Raw genomic sequence first — 16,381 nt, 5'->3', positions numbered from 1 at the left:
TTTATTTTAAAACTCATATTCAATGACAGATAGAGCTTAGAACATATAACACTTTTATTCCCAATCATAGAATCATAAACAGAGGAGAGTAGAGACATAGATAAAACAAAATAATTAATACTCTAGAAATTATTTCTATTTAGCTTTGGAATGTGTGATTATACTGACATTTGACAGGAGTTAGATCTTATTTTTTTTTTGCTTGCAAATATTTTTATTTAAATGCAATTTCTGAAGATGGTAGAGGTTTTAGGTCTTAATGAAGGCAGCTACATGCATGGATTGCACGTAGTCTTCAAAAGCAGTTATCTGTTCCTCTAGCATATCTGTCCCAACTTTATCATCTTCAACCACATACTGTATCTGAAGCTTCTTGATGCCATATCCCACAGGAACTAGTTTAGAAGATACCCAAACCAAGCCATCTGCCTGAATGCTCCTGACACACTCTTCCAGTTTTGCCATGTCGGTCTCATCATCCCAAGGTTTTACATCCACTAAGAGGGAAGATTTGGCAACAATTGCAGGTTTTAGATTTCTTTGATTCATACTGAACAAGGTTCTTCTCTTAGCTTCTTTGCTTCCTCACTTTCCTCCTCCTCATCAGACACGAAGAGATCAATGTCATCATCATCTTTGCTATCTGTAGCTCCCCGTGGTATCTTCTACATCGGCAAGCCCATACTTGCCTTCTTTATTCTTGGCAAGCTGGCCTTTTGCTTCTCATAGGACTTCATGTGGTTGTACCAGCGCAGGGCCTGGCACATCGGCGGGGGATGGTGGGCCCTAGACGTCCTCAAAGACTGCCACGTCAGCCTGGGAGGGCACGGACTCCTCGATGTAGCTCTTGTCCGCCAGGAAATCATTGAGGTGCTGCAGGCCCGCAGGTGTCTTGAGATCTCCGAAGTCCATGGTGGCTGCGGTGGGAGGGACCGGGATGAAGCGGCTCCAGGTGGGAAAGGTGCAGGGGCAAACCGCACTAGCACCGGCCCCTGACTGAAAAAAAAAGTATTAGATCTTATTTTTGAAGCATTCACTTTAATAAAATAATAAAGCCACATCATGAAGACTTCTTTCCCAAATATTTCCTTCTTTGTCCTTCTACCTAGCTACTTCCTATAACCCACTAAATGCTGGGTTCACTTTCAAATCAACTCATGATCAAACTTTCACTGGAACACAAAAGGAGATAGATTGGATTTCAGAGGACTTGTTTTTTTTTAGGGTTTTTTTTTTGCAAGGCAAATGGGGTTAAGTGGCTTGCCCAAGGCCACACAGCTAGGTAATTATTAAGTATCTGAGACCGGATTTGAACCCAAGTACTCCTGACTCCAAGGCCGGTGCCTTATCCACTACGCCACCTAGCCGCCCCCTAGAGGACTTGTTTATATGTAAAATCAGTAAATCCCAGAGAATCTTAATGACTCATAAAATCATGTTGTTGGAAAAGATCTGGAGAGGAATCCTTTTTAATCATCTTCATCTACAGAAAGGAGATTGGAATAGAAGATCTGAGATTCCATCTAGCTCTTTATTTATGATCCTAAACCCAAATAGTAGTCATTCAACCTTCACTGGAAGATCTCCAGTGCTGGACTACTTACTATCACCTAACTTAGGCCATTCTACTTTCAGCTATTTCCACAATGAGGGATAACTTTCCAACTCTGAATCTGTGATTCCAATTATTAGGAAGATTTGGGAATGAAAGGGGTTCATTTCTCAATGAAACTTCAACTTCTTATGATAATTATATCATGAACTTACTCTGTAATTAATAATAAAGATAACCTTTATATAGCTCTAACATACAAAGTATATTACATATATTATTCCATTTGATCTTCACAACAACCCCATGATGTAGGTGTTATCATAACTTCCCTTACAGATAAGAAAATAGAGGCAAACAGGTTAAATAATTTGCCCAATGTCATACAGCAAGTGAGTATCTGAGAGTAGATTCGAACTGAGGTATTCCTGATTCCAGGTCTAATACACTATTCACTATACCATCTAGATGCCTTGGTATTAACAAAATATTGCCAAAAATCAGATACTAACTCTCAAAATTGTTCTTGGAAGTACAAATCATTGATTTGTGAATAAGCCATTCTCAGTGTATCTATCTCATCATTTTTAATTTCTGATAAAAAATATCATAATTATTATTATCATTATTATCCTTGTCTTGTTAAGGGAACTGTGTTTTATGTAAACTGGACATACATTGAGAATACTTGTTTTCTCTTATCTAGTCAGGATGAGAAATGATGGAAAGAAATATGAATGATCAGAAAAGGGAAAAAGAAATATGGGTGATATTGATGCAAATTTGTGGGCTAAATGAAATTTTTATGAGACTAATGGTTTTGGGAAACTATTTACAAAGCTGGTCTATGGTGGGAATTTTTTTCCTTTCCTCCTAATATATCTATTTATTATAGAATATGATTGTATTGGCTCATATATCTATTTATTATAGAATGTAATTGCATTGGCTCTTTGTTATTTTTTTCTTTACAGTCAAAAATATCTTAAGGAATAAGAATTCTTTGGCTTAACTCGAGAGCACTGGACATAGTTTTCCCTCTACAGAATTGGTGTACTACAGTAGCTCATAGCAGAATGCCTGGTTCTATGCCAATCGCCTTTCTTGTCTGGTATAAATAACCTCTAAGAATGCAGAGACTGATTGCAGGTGTTTGTGTGTGTGTGTGTGTGTGTGTAGGAGAGAGAGACAGAGAGGCAGAGACAGAGAGACAGAGAGAGAGAAAGAGGTTGGAAGGGTCCAGAAATAAGAGGAAAATTAACTACATAATAACAAGTCCAATATCTTATGTACTTTCTGAAATTAAATTTGAGCTACACATGCCTCAAGAAAAACAGGAACAGTAAAATTCTAAGAATATCACTTTTCAAATAATCTTCAGCATTCAGCTAGTACACAAAAAAAGGACAGTTAGGTGGTATAGTGGATACAGTGCTGGGCTTAGAGTCAGAAAGACTCATCTTCATGAGTTCAAATCTGGTCTCAGACATTTCCTAGTTGTATGACTCTGGGCAAATCACAATCCTGTTTTCCTCAGTTCCTCATCTGTAAAATGAGTTGGAGAAGGAAATGACAAACCACTTCAGCATCTTTCCCAAGAAAACCCCAAATGATCCCATGCAGAATTGGTCAAGACTGAAAAATAACTGAACAACAACAAAATACACAAAAAGGTCAATCATTAAAACAAATATACCAGAAGAGCATATAGTGAGAACCTAAAGTAAGCATGAACTTTCCAATCAGATTACAATCTCCAAGGTTCCAATTCATGACTGCACTTGTAGCATCTCAAAACATGAATTGTGGGTTTTTAAATTTCAATAAAGGATTCCATTAAATGGTTATTTTGAAAAATATCTTAAGTTGTTTGATAGTTGGATGTTTAGTCTTTTAATAGAATTTTACTTCCATTGGTGTGGAGAATTCATAGTGTGGAAAATCCTTCTACCTGTGCTGATTAGCAAATCATTTAAAATGTTTAGACTCAGACAGTTGCCTGAGCCCCTGAGAAGTTAAGAAAGCTTCTCAAAAGTTCTGTAGGCAGAATGTATCTGAAACAGGATTTTAAGGCAGATCTTTCTGAGTCCCTATCCTCTGTCCTGCACTGCCTCTATTCTCTGGTGATCAAAGATATGCACAAAATAAATTAAAAGAGGTTGAACTTTAAATATCCCATCCAGCTGTTTGCTCTTCATTTTTGAAGAGAACTAATTATAGCACAGAGTGATACTCTGACCTATAGGTGAATTGGATTTAAGTGAGACAGAGTTCCACAAAAAAATGTCAGCCTCACTATTTCTTCCAGAATCATTTAAATCCAGTAGCAAGACAAAAGTCAAGACAACTGGAGATGATATGGGGTTCAGTGGATGACTTTGGTGTCTTTGAGCTATAGGAACTCTAAATATTATATTATTCTATATAGATTCAAATTTGTTAAAATATACTTAGAATTTATATACTCATGGAGCAGTGGATAAAGCACTGGCCCTAGAGTCAGGAGTACCTGTGTTCAAATCCGGTCTCAGACACTTAATAATTACCTAGCTGTGTGGCCTTGGGCAAGCCACTTAACCCCATTTGCCTTGCCAAAAAAAAACAACCTAGAATTTATATACTCACAAATATAATGTAAAGTCAGCACCTGAATTCCAAGAGGTTGTTTATCAGATTCAGATGTGTTAACATAATCAAATCCAAAATCCTTCTAAAACATTTTAGCTTCTAAGAATGGACATTTCCCCAGGTCAAGATGCTTTTGACTAGACAATTTTGCCCTTTGAAAGCAAGTAAAAATTAACCAAAACAGATCTCAAGTGGTATGACAATTTCCAGTCAACTTCTCAAAAAAGTATTAAACTGAGTCATATGCTGTGCTGAAATAGCTCTACTCTGTATGATATTTATAGAATGCTTCTATTCTGAGAGTTCTGAATGAATGAGAAAACTGAACTTTGAACATCTAATTCCTGGGATTTTAAATAATTTTAAAACAATGTCTTCTTTGAGATTATTGTCAGGTTCATGTTTGGTGAACTAATTTTATTTTTCTGTGTAGCTTCAAAAGAGAAGAAATAGAGACTGGACCCATGATTTTATTAATATAGAGAACTCACTCTTTCAATGCAGTTTAGCAGCTTTTCTTCAACTTAGACCAGCGGAGAATCAAAGAAACTGCCTGAGAGATTTAAGATCTTGGCCAAGGTCACACTATGAGGATGTGCCAGAGGTTGGACTTAAATTTGAGTCTTCCTGGATTGAAGGTAGTCCTATATTCCTTATTTTGTTGTTGTTGAGTCACTTTTCAGCATATCCAACTCTTCATGACCTCATCTGGGGTTTTCTAAGCAAAGATACTGGAGTGGTTTTCCATTTCCTTCTCCAACTCATTTTTTAGTTTTTTAAAATTTTTTTATTAAAGATATTATTTGAGTTTTACAATTTTCTACCAATCTTGCTTCCCTCTCCCCCACCCCCACCCCACAGATAGTACTCTGTCAGTCTTTACTTTGTTTCCATGTTGGGTGTGATGAGAGAGAAATCATATCCTTAAAGAGAACAGAATTCTCAGAGGTAACCAGATCAGACAATAAGATATCTGGTTTTTTTTCCAAATTAAAGGGAATAGTCCTTGTACTTTGTTCAAACTCCACAGCTCCTTATCTGGATACAGATGGTACTCTCCTTTGCAGACAGCCCAAAATTGTTCCCAATTGTTGCATTGATGGAATGAGCAAGTCCCTCAAGGTTGAACATCACTCCCATGTTGCTGTTAGGGTGTACACTGTTTTTCTGGTTCTGCTCATCTCACTCAGCATCAGTTCATGCAAATCCCTCCAGGTTTCCCTGAAATCCCATCCCTCCTGGTTTCTAATAGAACAATAGTGTTCCATGACATACATATACCACAGTTTGTTAAGTCAGTCCCCAATTGAAGGACATTTACTGGATTTCCAATTCATTGCCACCACAAACAGGGCTGCTATAAATATTTTTGTACAAGTAATGTTTTTACCCTTTTTCCTCATCTCTTCAGGGTATAGACCCAGTAGTGATATTGCTGGGTCAAAGGGTATGCACATTTTTGTTGCCCTTTGGGCATAGTTCCAAATAGCTCTCCAGAAGGGTTGGATGAGTTCACAGCTCCACCAACAGTGTAATAGTGTCCCAGATTTCCCACATCCCTTCCAACAATGACCTTCCTGGTCATACTGGCCAATCTGAGAGGTGTGAGGTGGTACCTCAGAGAAGTTTTAATTTGCATTTCTCTAATAATTAATGATTTGAAGCATTTTTTCATATGGCTATGGATTGCTTTGATCTCCTCATCTGTAAATTGCCTTTGCATATCCTTTGACTATTTGTCAATTAGGGAATGGCTTTTTGTTTTAAAAATATGACTCAGTTCTCTGTATATTTTAGAAATGAGTCCTTTGTCAGAATCATTAATTGTAAAGATTGTTTCCCAATTTACTACTTTTCTTTTTATCTTGATTACATTGGTTTTATCTGTGCAAAAGCTTTTTAATTTAATGTAATCAAAATCATCTGATTGGTTTTTAGTGCTGTTCTCCAGCTCTTCCTTAGTCATAAACTGCTCCCCTTTCCATAGATCTGACAGGTAGACTAGTCCTTGATCTTCTAATTTGCTTATAGTATTGTTTTTTATGTCTATGTCCTGTAACCATTTGGATCTTATCTTGGTAAAGGGTATGAGGTGTTGGTCTAATCTAAGTTTCTTCCATACTAACTTCCAATTATGCCAACAGTTTTTATCAAAGAGGGAGTTTTTATCCCAGTGGCCAGAATCTTTCGGTTTATAAAACAGCAGATTACTATTATCCTCTCCTGCTTTTACACCTAATCTACAGCCAATACCAAACAGTTTTGATGACTGATGCTTTATAATATAATTTTAGATTGGGTAGTACTAATCCACCTTCGTCTGCATTTTTTTTTCATTAAGTTCCTGGCAATTCTTGACTTTTTATTTCTCCATATGAATTTGCTTACAATTTTTTCTAACTCATTAAAGTAATTGTTTGGAATTTTGATTGGTAGGGTGCTAAACAGATAGTTTAGTTTTGGTAGAATTGTCATTTTTATTATATTAGCTCTCCCTATCCATGAGCAGTTGATATTTGCCCAGTTATTTAAATCTGATTTAATTTGTGTGAGAAGTGTTTTATAATTGTTTTCAAAAAGATTCTGAGTCTGTCTTGGCAAATAGACTCCCAAATATTTTATACTGTCTGAGGTTACTTTGAATGGGATTTCTCTTTTCTAGCTCTTCCTGCTGTTTCTTGCTAGACGTATATAGAAAAGTTGAGGATTTATGGGGGTTTATTTTATAACCTGCAACTTTGTTAAAATTGCTTATTGTTTCCAGTAGTTTTTTTAGATGATTTCTTGGGATTCTCTAGGTAGACCATCATGTCATATGTGAAGAGTGAGAGTTTTGTCTCTTCCTTCCAAATTCTAATTCCTTCAATTTCTTTTTCTTCTCTAATTGCTGATGCTAACATTTCTAATACAATATTAAATAGCAGTGGTGACAATGGGCACCCTTATTTCACCCCTGATCTTATTGGGAATGCCTCTAGCCTCTCCCCATTGAATATAATGCTTGTTGAAGGTTTCAGATAGATACTGCTAATTATTTTAAGGAACAGTCCATTTATTCCTATACCCTCTAGTGTTTTTAATAGGAATGGATGCTGTATTTTGTCAAAAGCTTTTTCAGCATCTATTGATATGATCATATGATTTCTGATAGGTTTGTTATTGATATAATTGAGTATAGAACAGTTTTCCTAATATTGAACCATCCCTGCATTCCTGAAATAAATCCTACTTGATCATTAATGTATTATCCTAGTGATGACTTGTTGTAGTCATTTTGCTAAGATTTTATTTAGGATTTTTGCATCTATATTCATCAGGGAAATAGGTCTATAATTTTCTTTCTCTGTTTTAACTCTTTCTGGTTTAGGTAACAGTACCATATTGGTTTCATAGAAAGAGTTAGGCAGAGTTCCATCTTTCCCTATTTTTCCAAAGAGTTTATATAGGATTGGAACCAATTGTTCCTTAAATGTTTGGTAGAATTCACTTGTGAATCCATCAGGCCCTGGAGATTATTTTTTAGGGAGTTCAATAATGGCTTGTTGAATTTCTTTTTCTGAGATAGGGTTGTTTAGGTATTTAATCTCTTCTTCATTTAACCTGGGCAACTTATATTTTTGTAAATATTCATCCATTTCACTTAGATTATCAAATTTATTGGCATAGAGTTTGGCAAAATAATTTCAAATTATTACTCTAATTTCCTCCTCATTGGTGGTGACTTCACCTTTTTCATTTATAATACTAGCAATTTGGTTTTCTTCTTTCTTTTTTTTTAATCAAATTGACCAGAGGTTTATCAATTTTACTGGTTTTTTCATAATACCAAGTTTTGGTTTTATTTATTAATTCAATAGTTTTTTTGCTTTTGATTTTATTAATTTCTCCTTTAATTTTTAAAATTTCTAATTTGGTATTTGATTGGGGATTTTTGATTTGTTTTTTCTCTAATTTTTTTAGTTGCATGTTTAGTTCATTGATTTCCTCTTTCTCCAATTTATTCATATAAGCATTTAGAGCTATAATATATCCCCTGAGAGTTGCTTTGAATGAATCCCATAGGTTTTGGTATGTTGTTTCATTATTAGCATTATCTAGGATAAAATGGTAAATTCTTCCTATAATTTGTTTTTTGGTCCACTCATTTTTTAAAATGAGGTTATTCAGTCTCCAATTTGCTCTGGGTCTATATCTCCTTGGCCCAGTATTGCATATGACTTTTATTGCATTGTGATCTGAGAAAGATGTATTCACTATTTCTGTCTTTCTGCAGTTGATCATTAGGTTTTTATGTCCTAGTACATGGTCAATTTTTGTATAAGTTCCATGAACTGCAGAGAAAAAGGTATATTCCTTTCTATCCCCATTCAGTTTCCTCCATAAGTCTACCATATCTAATTTTTCTAACATTCTATTTACCTCCCTATTTCTTTCTTGTTTGTTTTATGATTTGATTTATCTAGATCTGATAGCTAGAGGTTGAGGTCTCCTACTAGTAGAGTTTTGCTGTCTATGTCTTCCTGTAATTCTTTCAGCTTCTCCTCTAAGAATTTGGGTGCTGTCCCACTCGGTGCATATATATTCAATATTGAAATGACTTTATTGTCTATGGTACCTTTTAGGAGGATAAAATTTCCTTCCTTATCTCTTTTAACGCTATCTATTTTGCTGCTGCTTTGTCTGAGATAAGGATTGCTACCCCTGCTTTTTTTACTTCAGCTGAAGCAAAATATATTTTGCTCCAACCTTTTACCTTTACTCTATATGTATCTCTCTGCTTCAAATGAGTTTCTTGTAAGCAGCGTATTGTAGGATTCTGGTTTTTAATCACTCTATTTGCTTACTTTTTAAGGGAGAGTTCATCCCATTCACATTCAAGGTTATGATTGCTAATTCTTCATTGCCCTCTGTGCTATCTTCCCTCTGACTGTATTTTTCCCCCTTTCCCCCCCTTATCCATATTCCCCAGTATTTTGGTTTTGAATACCACCCCCTTCAGTGTGTTTGCCCTCCTATATCACACCCTCCCCTGTCTTTCCCCTTTCCCTTTTTCCCTTTTCACTTCCCTTCCTTTTGTTATTTCCCCTTATTTCCCCCACTCCCCTTCCCTTTCTCCATCCCCCCTCCCCTTTTCCCCTTTTAATACTTGAAAGTTTAGATGTTTTATAAGTTAACTGAGTATGTATAGGTTGACTTTAAGCCAAGTCTGATGAGAAGAAGATTCAGGTGTTTCTCCTCTGCTCCCTTCTTCCCCTCTATTACCATAGGTTTTTTGTATCTCTTAGTGTAATGAGATTTGTCCAATTCAATCCCCTGCCTCCTCCCATCTCTTTCCTGCCCCCCCCCCTTTTAGGGAGGTAGTATATTTTTTAAGATCATTCTATCTAGGTCATAGAAAATTCTGAGTATCTGTCCCTTCTAGTTCAGTATATTCTATTGAATAGAGTCAAAATTCCTGAGAGTTATTAGAGTCTTTCTCCCAAGTGGGGTTAAAGCCAGTTATATCCCATTAGATAGCAGTCTCATGGATAGGTCATGGATGTCCCTCATTTCTGGCTAGGTATATTCTCTCTGTTAGAGTTACATTTCTCAGGATTTATGAGACTCTCTTCCCCCCCCCCCCCATGCTGGAATATAGCCAATTTCAACTTACTGGATTGCAGTTTTTTACTTTTACTGCCCCCCCCCTTGTTTTTACCTTTTCATGTGTCTCTTGAACCTCCTGTTTGATGTCCAAATTTTCTGTTTAGCTCTGGTCTTTTCATCAGAAATTTTTGGAATTCTTCCATTCCATTAAATGTCCATCTTTTTCCCTGGAAGAGAAGGCTCATCTTTGCAGGAAAGTAGATTCTTGGCTGCATTCCAAGCTCCTGTGCTCTTCGAAATATCTCGTTCCAGGCCCTTCAATCCCTTAAAGTTGATGCAGCCAGGTCCTGCGTGATCCTTACTGTGGCTCCTTGATATTTAAATTGTTTCTTTCTGGCTGCTTGCAGGATTTTCTCTTTTATCTGATAGTTCTAGAGTTTGGCCACAACATTCCTTGGTGTTTTCATTTTAGGATCTTTTTCTGGTGGGGATTGAGGTACTCTTTCAATAACTACTTTGCCCTCTGATTCCATGATGTCAGGGCAGTTTTCCATCACTAGATCCTGTAATATTGAGTCCAGGCTTTTTTTCTCTTCAATGTTTTCAGGGAGTCCTATAATTTTCAGGTTGCCCCTCCTCGATCTATTCTCAAGGTCAGTGGTTTTGTTGATGAGGTATTTTACATTTGCTTCTATTTTTTCTATTTTTTGATTTTGTTTAACTGACTCTTGCTGTCTCATGGAGTCATTAGTTTCTGTAGACTCCATTATTTTTTTTGGGGGGGGGAGTTTTCTTCATTAACCTTTTGCAACTCCTTTTCCAATTGGTCAACTCTACTTTTGAAAGAGCTTTCCATTTGACCAATTGAGGTTTTGAGAGAATTAATTTCTTTTTGCATTTGCTCATTTGAGGATCTGAGAGAATTGTTCTCATTTTGTAATTGTCCAATTGATGATCTGAGAGATTTATTCTCCTTTTGTGTTTGTCTAATTGTACTTTCTAAGGTATTAATTGTCTCTCCCAAATTTTTAAGCTCCTTCCTTATTTTTTTTTAGATTTTTTGCAAGGCAAATGGGGTTAAGTGGCTTTCCCAAGGCCGCACAGCTAGGTAATTACTAAGTGTCTGAGACTGGATTTGAACCCAGGTACTCCTGACTCCAAGGCCGGTGCTTTATCCACTACGCCACTACGCCACCCCCTTCCTTATTTCTTCAAGGAAGTCTTTCTGTGCTGGAGACCAGACTGTATTCTCCTCAGAGGTTCCAGGTCTCTCTGAGTTGGGGTGTTTCCCTTCCAGGAATTTTTCTATGGATCCACTTTTCCGCTGACCCTTCTTCATTATGCTAAGACCTTGAGTTGGGGGGGGGGGGCTGGTTCACCTGTGCTTGGGATGGCTAAAGGCTTTACTGAGTGCAGTTTCTCTGGCTGGCCAGTAGGAGGTGCTGGTTGCTTTCTCTGGAGTGTCTGTGACCTTGGTTGAGAGGCCTTCTCCCTTTGCTTAAGGGAAGGAATTGGAGCTATTGAATTCTTTTGCCTTCAATCAGTGGTGTGCTTTACCCTGGCCTGAGGTCATTCCTCAGCTGGGCTGGTTCTTTTGCTCACACACCTGGGCCTGAGGCAGAAGTAGTTTGCAATTGTTTGTTTTGGAGGAGGCCTCAGTGCAATGGAGGTATGGACTTAGAGTTTCTCAGACCCAAGGAGCCCAGGGATGGCATCCACAGCTCTCCTGCACCAGACCTCTCCCCGCAGCCCCTTCCCCAAGCTCCAGGGGGACAGCACCAACACCAGTGCCTCTGCTTCCCCACGGACCCAAGCCCCCTTCGTACAGCTCCACCGCTGATCTAGCAGGTCCAACTCTCAGGCCCTCAGACTCCCAGTTCCAATTCAGCTGTTAATCTGGCTGATCCCGGGCTGATCTTTCCTCAGAGCCCAAACTCACCTGCCGGTACTCAGTCAAGGCTGCTGTGGGAGACAAATCCTGAGGTTGATTTTCCTCTCCTGGCTTTTCTTTCTGGGTTTCCTGGTTCAGATTTCTTTTAAGAGGTTTGTTTCATGTGATAGATGGGCAAGAGATCAGGAGACTTTAGAACTGTGCCTGTCTTCTCTCCTCCATCTTGGCTGGAACCTTCTCCAAATCATTTTGCAGATGGTGAAACTGAGACAAGCAGGATTAAATAACTTGCCAAGGGTCACACACATAGTAAGTGCCTGAGGCCAGATTTGAACTCAGGAAATGAGTCTTCTTGATTCCAAGTTTTATCCACTACACCACCCTTATTTTCAAAATTAGCCCTTGGAGGACTAAAAGACAGTTATCTATCTCTTGCCATCTAGGTCTCTCACTTTATAAAATACTCATTCTCTTCTTCACTATCATAATAATTATAAATCAAATAATATAATATTTTTCCCAGCCTGGAGGAGGAAGAGGAAGAGAAATTTAACTTCAGGCAATTGGACTAATGAGTTTGGCTTACTACTGAAGAGGAGAATCATCTGCTGAATTGTGCATGTAGTTGAAGAACACATTAAGGGAAACAGATTTCAAAAAATCAAAGTGTTTACTAACTCATAGCCATCTGTTCTTAAGATCAGTTCCAACTAGTCCACCTCAAAAAGGAAGGAAGAAAAGAAGGAAGGGAGGGGGGAAGGGAGGAAGGAAGAAGGAAGGAAGAAGGGAGGGAGGAAAGGGGAGGAAACAGAAAAGAAGGAAAGGAAGGGGGGAAAGAGAAAGGAAAGCATAATTTAAAAAACAAGAGGGTCTCATTTATGTGGGTGTTTCTTGAACAGTACTGCCATTTGGAACACTCAGTTCTGTTTAGATTCTTGAAAATACAGTTTCCGCTGCTGCTAATTTTGCCTTGACAACTTTTAGATGCTTCCACCTTCATTCTCCAAATCAGTCACCTCAGTGAGGAAAAACTAAAAAGAGCATGAAGAGTCATCTTCTAGAAGGATGTAGTGTCTTGTACAATTGAAAGAACACTGATTTTGGCGTCAGAAGACCTGAGCTAAACTTCTGATACTTCCTACCTGTGTGATCTTGCCCATGTTATTTAACTTTCTTGAGCCCAAGTTTTCTCATCTGTAAAAGAGAGGAGGCATTGAACTAGCTGGTTGTTGAGGTTTCCTGCCATCTCTATATCTATAGTCTCAGAACTTTTAGAGTTCACATATAATGAACTTCTCTTTTCTCTCCTCTGCCCTCTTCTCTCCTCTCCTTAGGAGTCATGTTGCTAATTGACTCACTCTCCAATTTGAACTCATTACATCAAACAATCAAACAAAAAGTTGTTGAGCTCCTACTAAGTTCTAGGAACTCTGCTTGAGACCTTGGGGATGCAAATATAATAAATATATGTGGATCTATTAGTACAATTAATTAAAATGCAGCAACCTGTTTAATTTCAAACTTTAGTGTTTACTATCAAGTGGCAAAGGGGACAGAGGTTCACCTTCTTGGTACATTATTGACATGCTGTTTGGATTGATATTGTGGCTGCAGTTTTAAGAGATTTGAAGGAAGTCAGGGCAGCTAGGTGCTGCAGTGGATAGAGATGCCAAACCCAGAGATAGAAAGTCTCATCTTCCTAGCTCAAATCTGGCTTCAGACACTACCTGTGTGACCCTGGGCAAATCACTTCACCCTATTTGTCTCAATTTCTTCATTGGTAAAATGAACTAGAGAAGGAAATGATAAACCATTTGAGTGTCTTTCCCAAGAAAACCCCAAATGATATCATGAGGAGTTGGTCACAACAGAAATAAGCAAACAACCTTCTTAGTTCTTTCCTTTATTCAGTTAGGGTATGCACAAAGGAGATCACAGGGTATTATCTTTGAAAGTATTCATCCATAGTTGCTATTAAAGCATGAAGATACTAAAAGATCAAGACTTAAATAGAGAAAGATGGGAGAATTATAATTCTATGACTGGAAGAGATACTAGTTGCTATTCTGATGTCTGATTCCAATGTGAAGACTCTTCACAACATACTAAAATGCCTCTCTGTTACTTATTCTAAGGTTATTATGGAGAATTTTCAAAGAAAAGACAATCCATTTCCTTGACTTTTTTCCTAGATGTGATTTCTTTGTTGGTGGCGAAGAGTAAGAAGTTCATCAAATTGGGAGTTTTTTGATGTCGTCACTTGAGTAGGTCTTATAATTCCCCCATCTGTTTCTTGTTCTTTCTGTCTCAATTTCCCACACAGTGGCCAGCTATCCATATATAATGGTTTATTTGTTGTTTCCTAAATGGAGAAAAATTTTTTACTAGAAATACAATTTAATCAAAATTCTAATCTTTGTCTATATTAGTAGCTGAATTACGTAATGGTCCTCTATAGTTATAACCCATATCAGAAGCTCCATTCAAACATTAAGGGCCAAAGTTTACCATGGTGATCTCTTTCTCTTCTGACTCATTTCCAATGATCCAGGTAGAGTTCGAGGGCTTTAATATCTATACTTTTCAGTTTCCTTTTATAGGCATTAAAGCTCACAACACATCAAACACAGAATAGGTTTTTACATATATAATAAAAGACATGTAACAGACTAGGGTCTGAGTCCATAAGGAACTAAGATACTCTTTACCTGATGAACTTTTTTCCCCTCCCTGGAAAGATGCCTGTAAAGTCATCATGACTCATGACTTTGTTCAGGATTAGTTGTTTGTTACACATTTCTATAGCCCCACCTCCTGTTGTTTATTGTCTCAACTGTGCTCCTGGCAGAGGAGCACACTCTTCCTTTGCCTCTGTTTTCCCTTTCCAAATAGTGTCTTGAGTCCCTCACTACAGACTCCAAATTTCTATCACTGTTCTCCACTGTTTGGATCTGCTCTTTAGGAAATAGTACCAGCTTTGAAATAGCTGGACCATGGTAAGATTACACTGAAATCAACAGTTGACAGTATTATAGCTTTCCTGAGCCTCCAGGGACAGAATAGCTCCAGGATATTTATACCTTCTGTTCTTTACATCAGGGTCCTACAGTTCCACCTCACAAAAGGTCTCATCAGGTACTCTGAGAATACTTCCTACTGATATCATTCCAATGAAGTGCTTATTTTTCTCTCTGAAATCACTCCCAGTCTGTCCCTAGCTGTTTAACTCCTTTCTCCCCCATTGCCCACAACACTATCCTATCAGGTCTTAGAGGGTTTGGAAAAACTTTCTAGCTCCCTTTCCATATGTCTTTTCACTCGAATCTTCTTTTGTGATATTTAAGTTTGTCCATGGTAATTAATTGGAGATGTTTCAAGAAAACATAGAAAAGGGTGGCAAGGGAGAGCCACACCAATTCTTGAGGAGCCAACAAAGACTCATGTCCCTGTTACTCTAAAAATTAGATTGATCCAGATTTGACTATCTTTGGAAGAAATCTCAGTATTTCACAACTTGTAGAGAATAGTCTGTTCTCTACTAGATTTTGCTTCCAGTTCATCCCTAGCTCAAATCTTTAGTGATTCTTCAATGCCTCATTCTTAGAAGTCTTATCTCCAGAATTAGTCATTCATTTAATGTGTCAATTCATTTGGACCAAGCACTGGGTCAGACTTTGTAGGGCATACAGAAACCAACATAAGACAAGACCAAAGCCTCAAAGAGCTTTTTCCTTTTTCTACCTTTTCCTCTCCCATCCCTGAACAAATCATCATAATAATTTGTACATGTTGAAAGCTAAGGGGTTCATTTTCAGCAAAATCTTTTCTGTACTCTAACACAGTCTGTTCACAGACATCTAGACTGTGAAATATTTTCTCTCCAGGGAAAGAATAGATCAGGTAAAGGCTTGCGAACTGCTTGTGTATTGAGATCAGGGGCAAGGAGAATTCCCAACAGGGGCAAAGATCCTGAGGAAAGGAAGGCAAGCTTATCTCCATGCAGAAAAGCCCTCTCAGAGTTCGAGCCTATGAGCCAAAGCTCCGGTGATGTCAGAGTTAATGTAGGGTTTTATAGTCTAATTTCCTTTGTTTGGTTTAACTGGGCAATCGTGCATGGTCTACCTTCTCAAGTGAGGATTATCTTATATTTGTTGAGTTGTAAAATGAGACTTACTGAACTTTTGAAGCTGTTTCACTAACTCATATAAAAATGTATTGGAGGCATTTAGAAAATCCAGATTACAGACTGAATTCTGCAGATGTGTAGGGAGATAGTTTTATTCCACCCTGAAGTGGTCCTCTAATTCTCATTCCTCTCCCTTTTTCACTTTGAAGGAAATTTAATACTGATAAAAATGTGGCCCTAATAGAACTTGATTATACAGAGGCATACAGATAGGCTATGTTTGGATCTTGGATAGTGAGACTAAAAGTTGTTTTCCTTCCTAATGGAGAGAAGTCAACCCATTCACCTTATCTTACAGAGACTCACTTTCTAGTCAGTAAATTATCTGGGCAGCCTTGTTTCTCCTTTCCTTCCCTCTTTCTGCCTTCCTGTGGGACATTATGACATCCATTGTCGCCTTCATCAGAATTCTCTAGGCAACAGAAAAGGTGAAATTTAAATCAGCTGCTGAAAGCCCTGGTAAAAGGAGAAAGTTGTAACTAAAGACTATTATGGGGATTAGAGATTTCTTTTGGATTTTATTTATCTTCTTGATCCT

General features: G+C 37.7%; 1 protein-coding gene and 1 pseudogene across 1 annotated transcript in view; one reads left to right on the top strand and one right to left on the bottom strand.

The window, feature by feature from the left end:
• NHS (NHS actin remodeling regulator) overlaps positions 1–16,381 on the top strand; it is a 454,054-nt gene that overhangs the window by 221,010 nt on the left and 216,663 nt on the right. The window lies entirely within an intron of this gene.
• LOC141491534 (elongation factor 1-beta pseudogene) lies at positions 250–912 on the bottom strand (annotated as a pseudogene).

This window comes from Macrotis lagotis, chromosome 6 (genome assembly GCF_037893015.1).
Source record: "Macrotis lagotis isolate mMagLag1 chromosome 6, bilby.v1.9.chrom.fasta, whole genome shotgun sequence".
NCBI lineage: Eukaryota > Metazoa > Chordata > Mammalia > Peramelemorphia > Peramelidae > Macrotis > Macrotis lagotis.
Note: the sequence above shows the minus strand (reverse complement) of the source record. Positions and strands in the feature narration are given on the sequence as shown.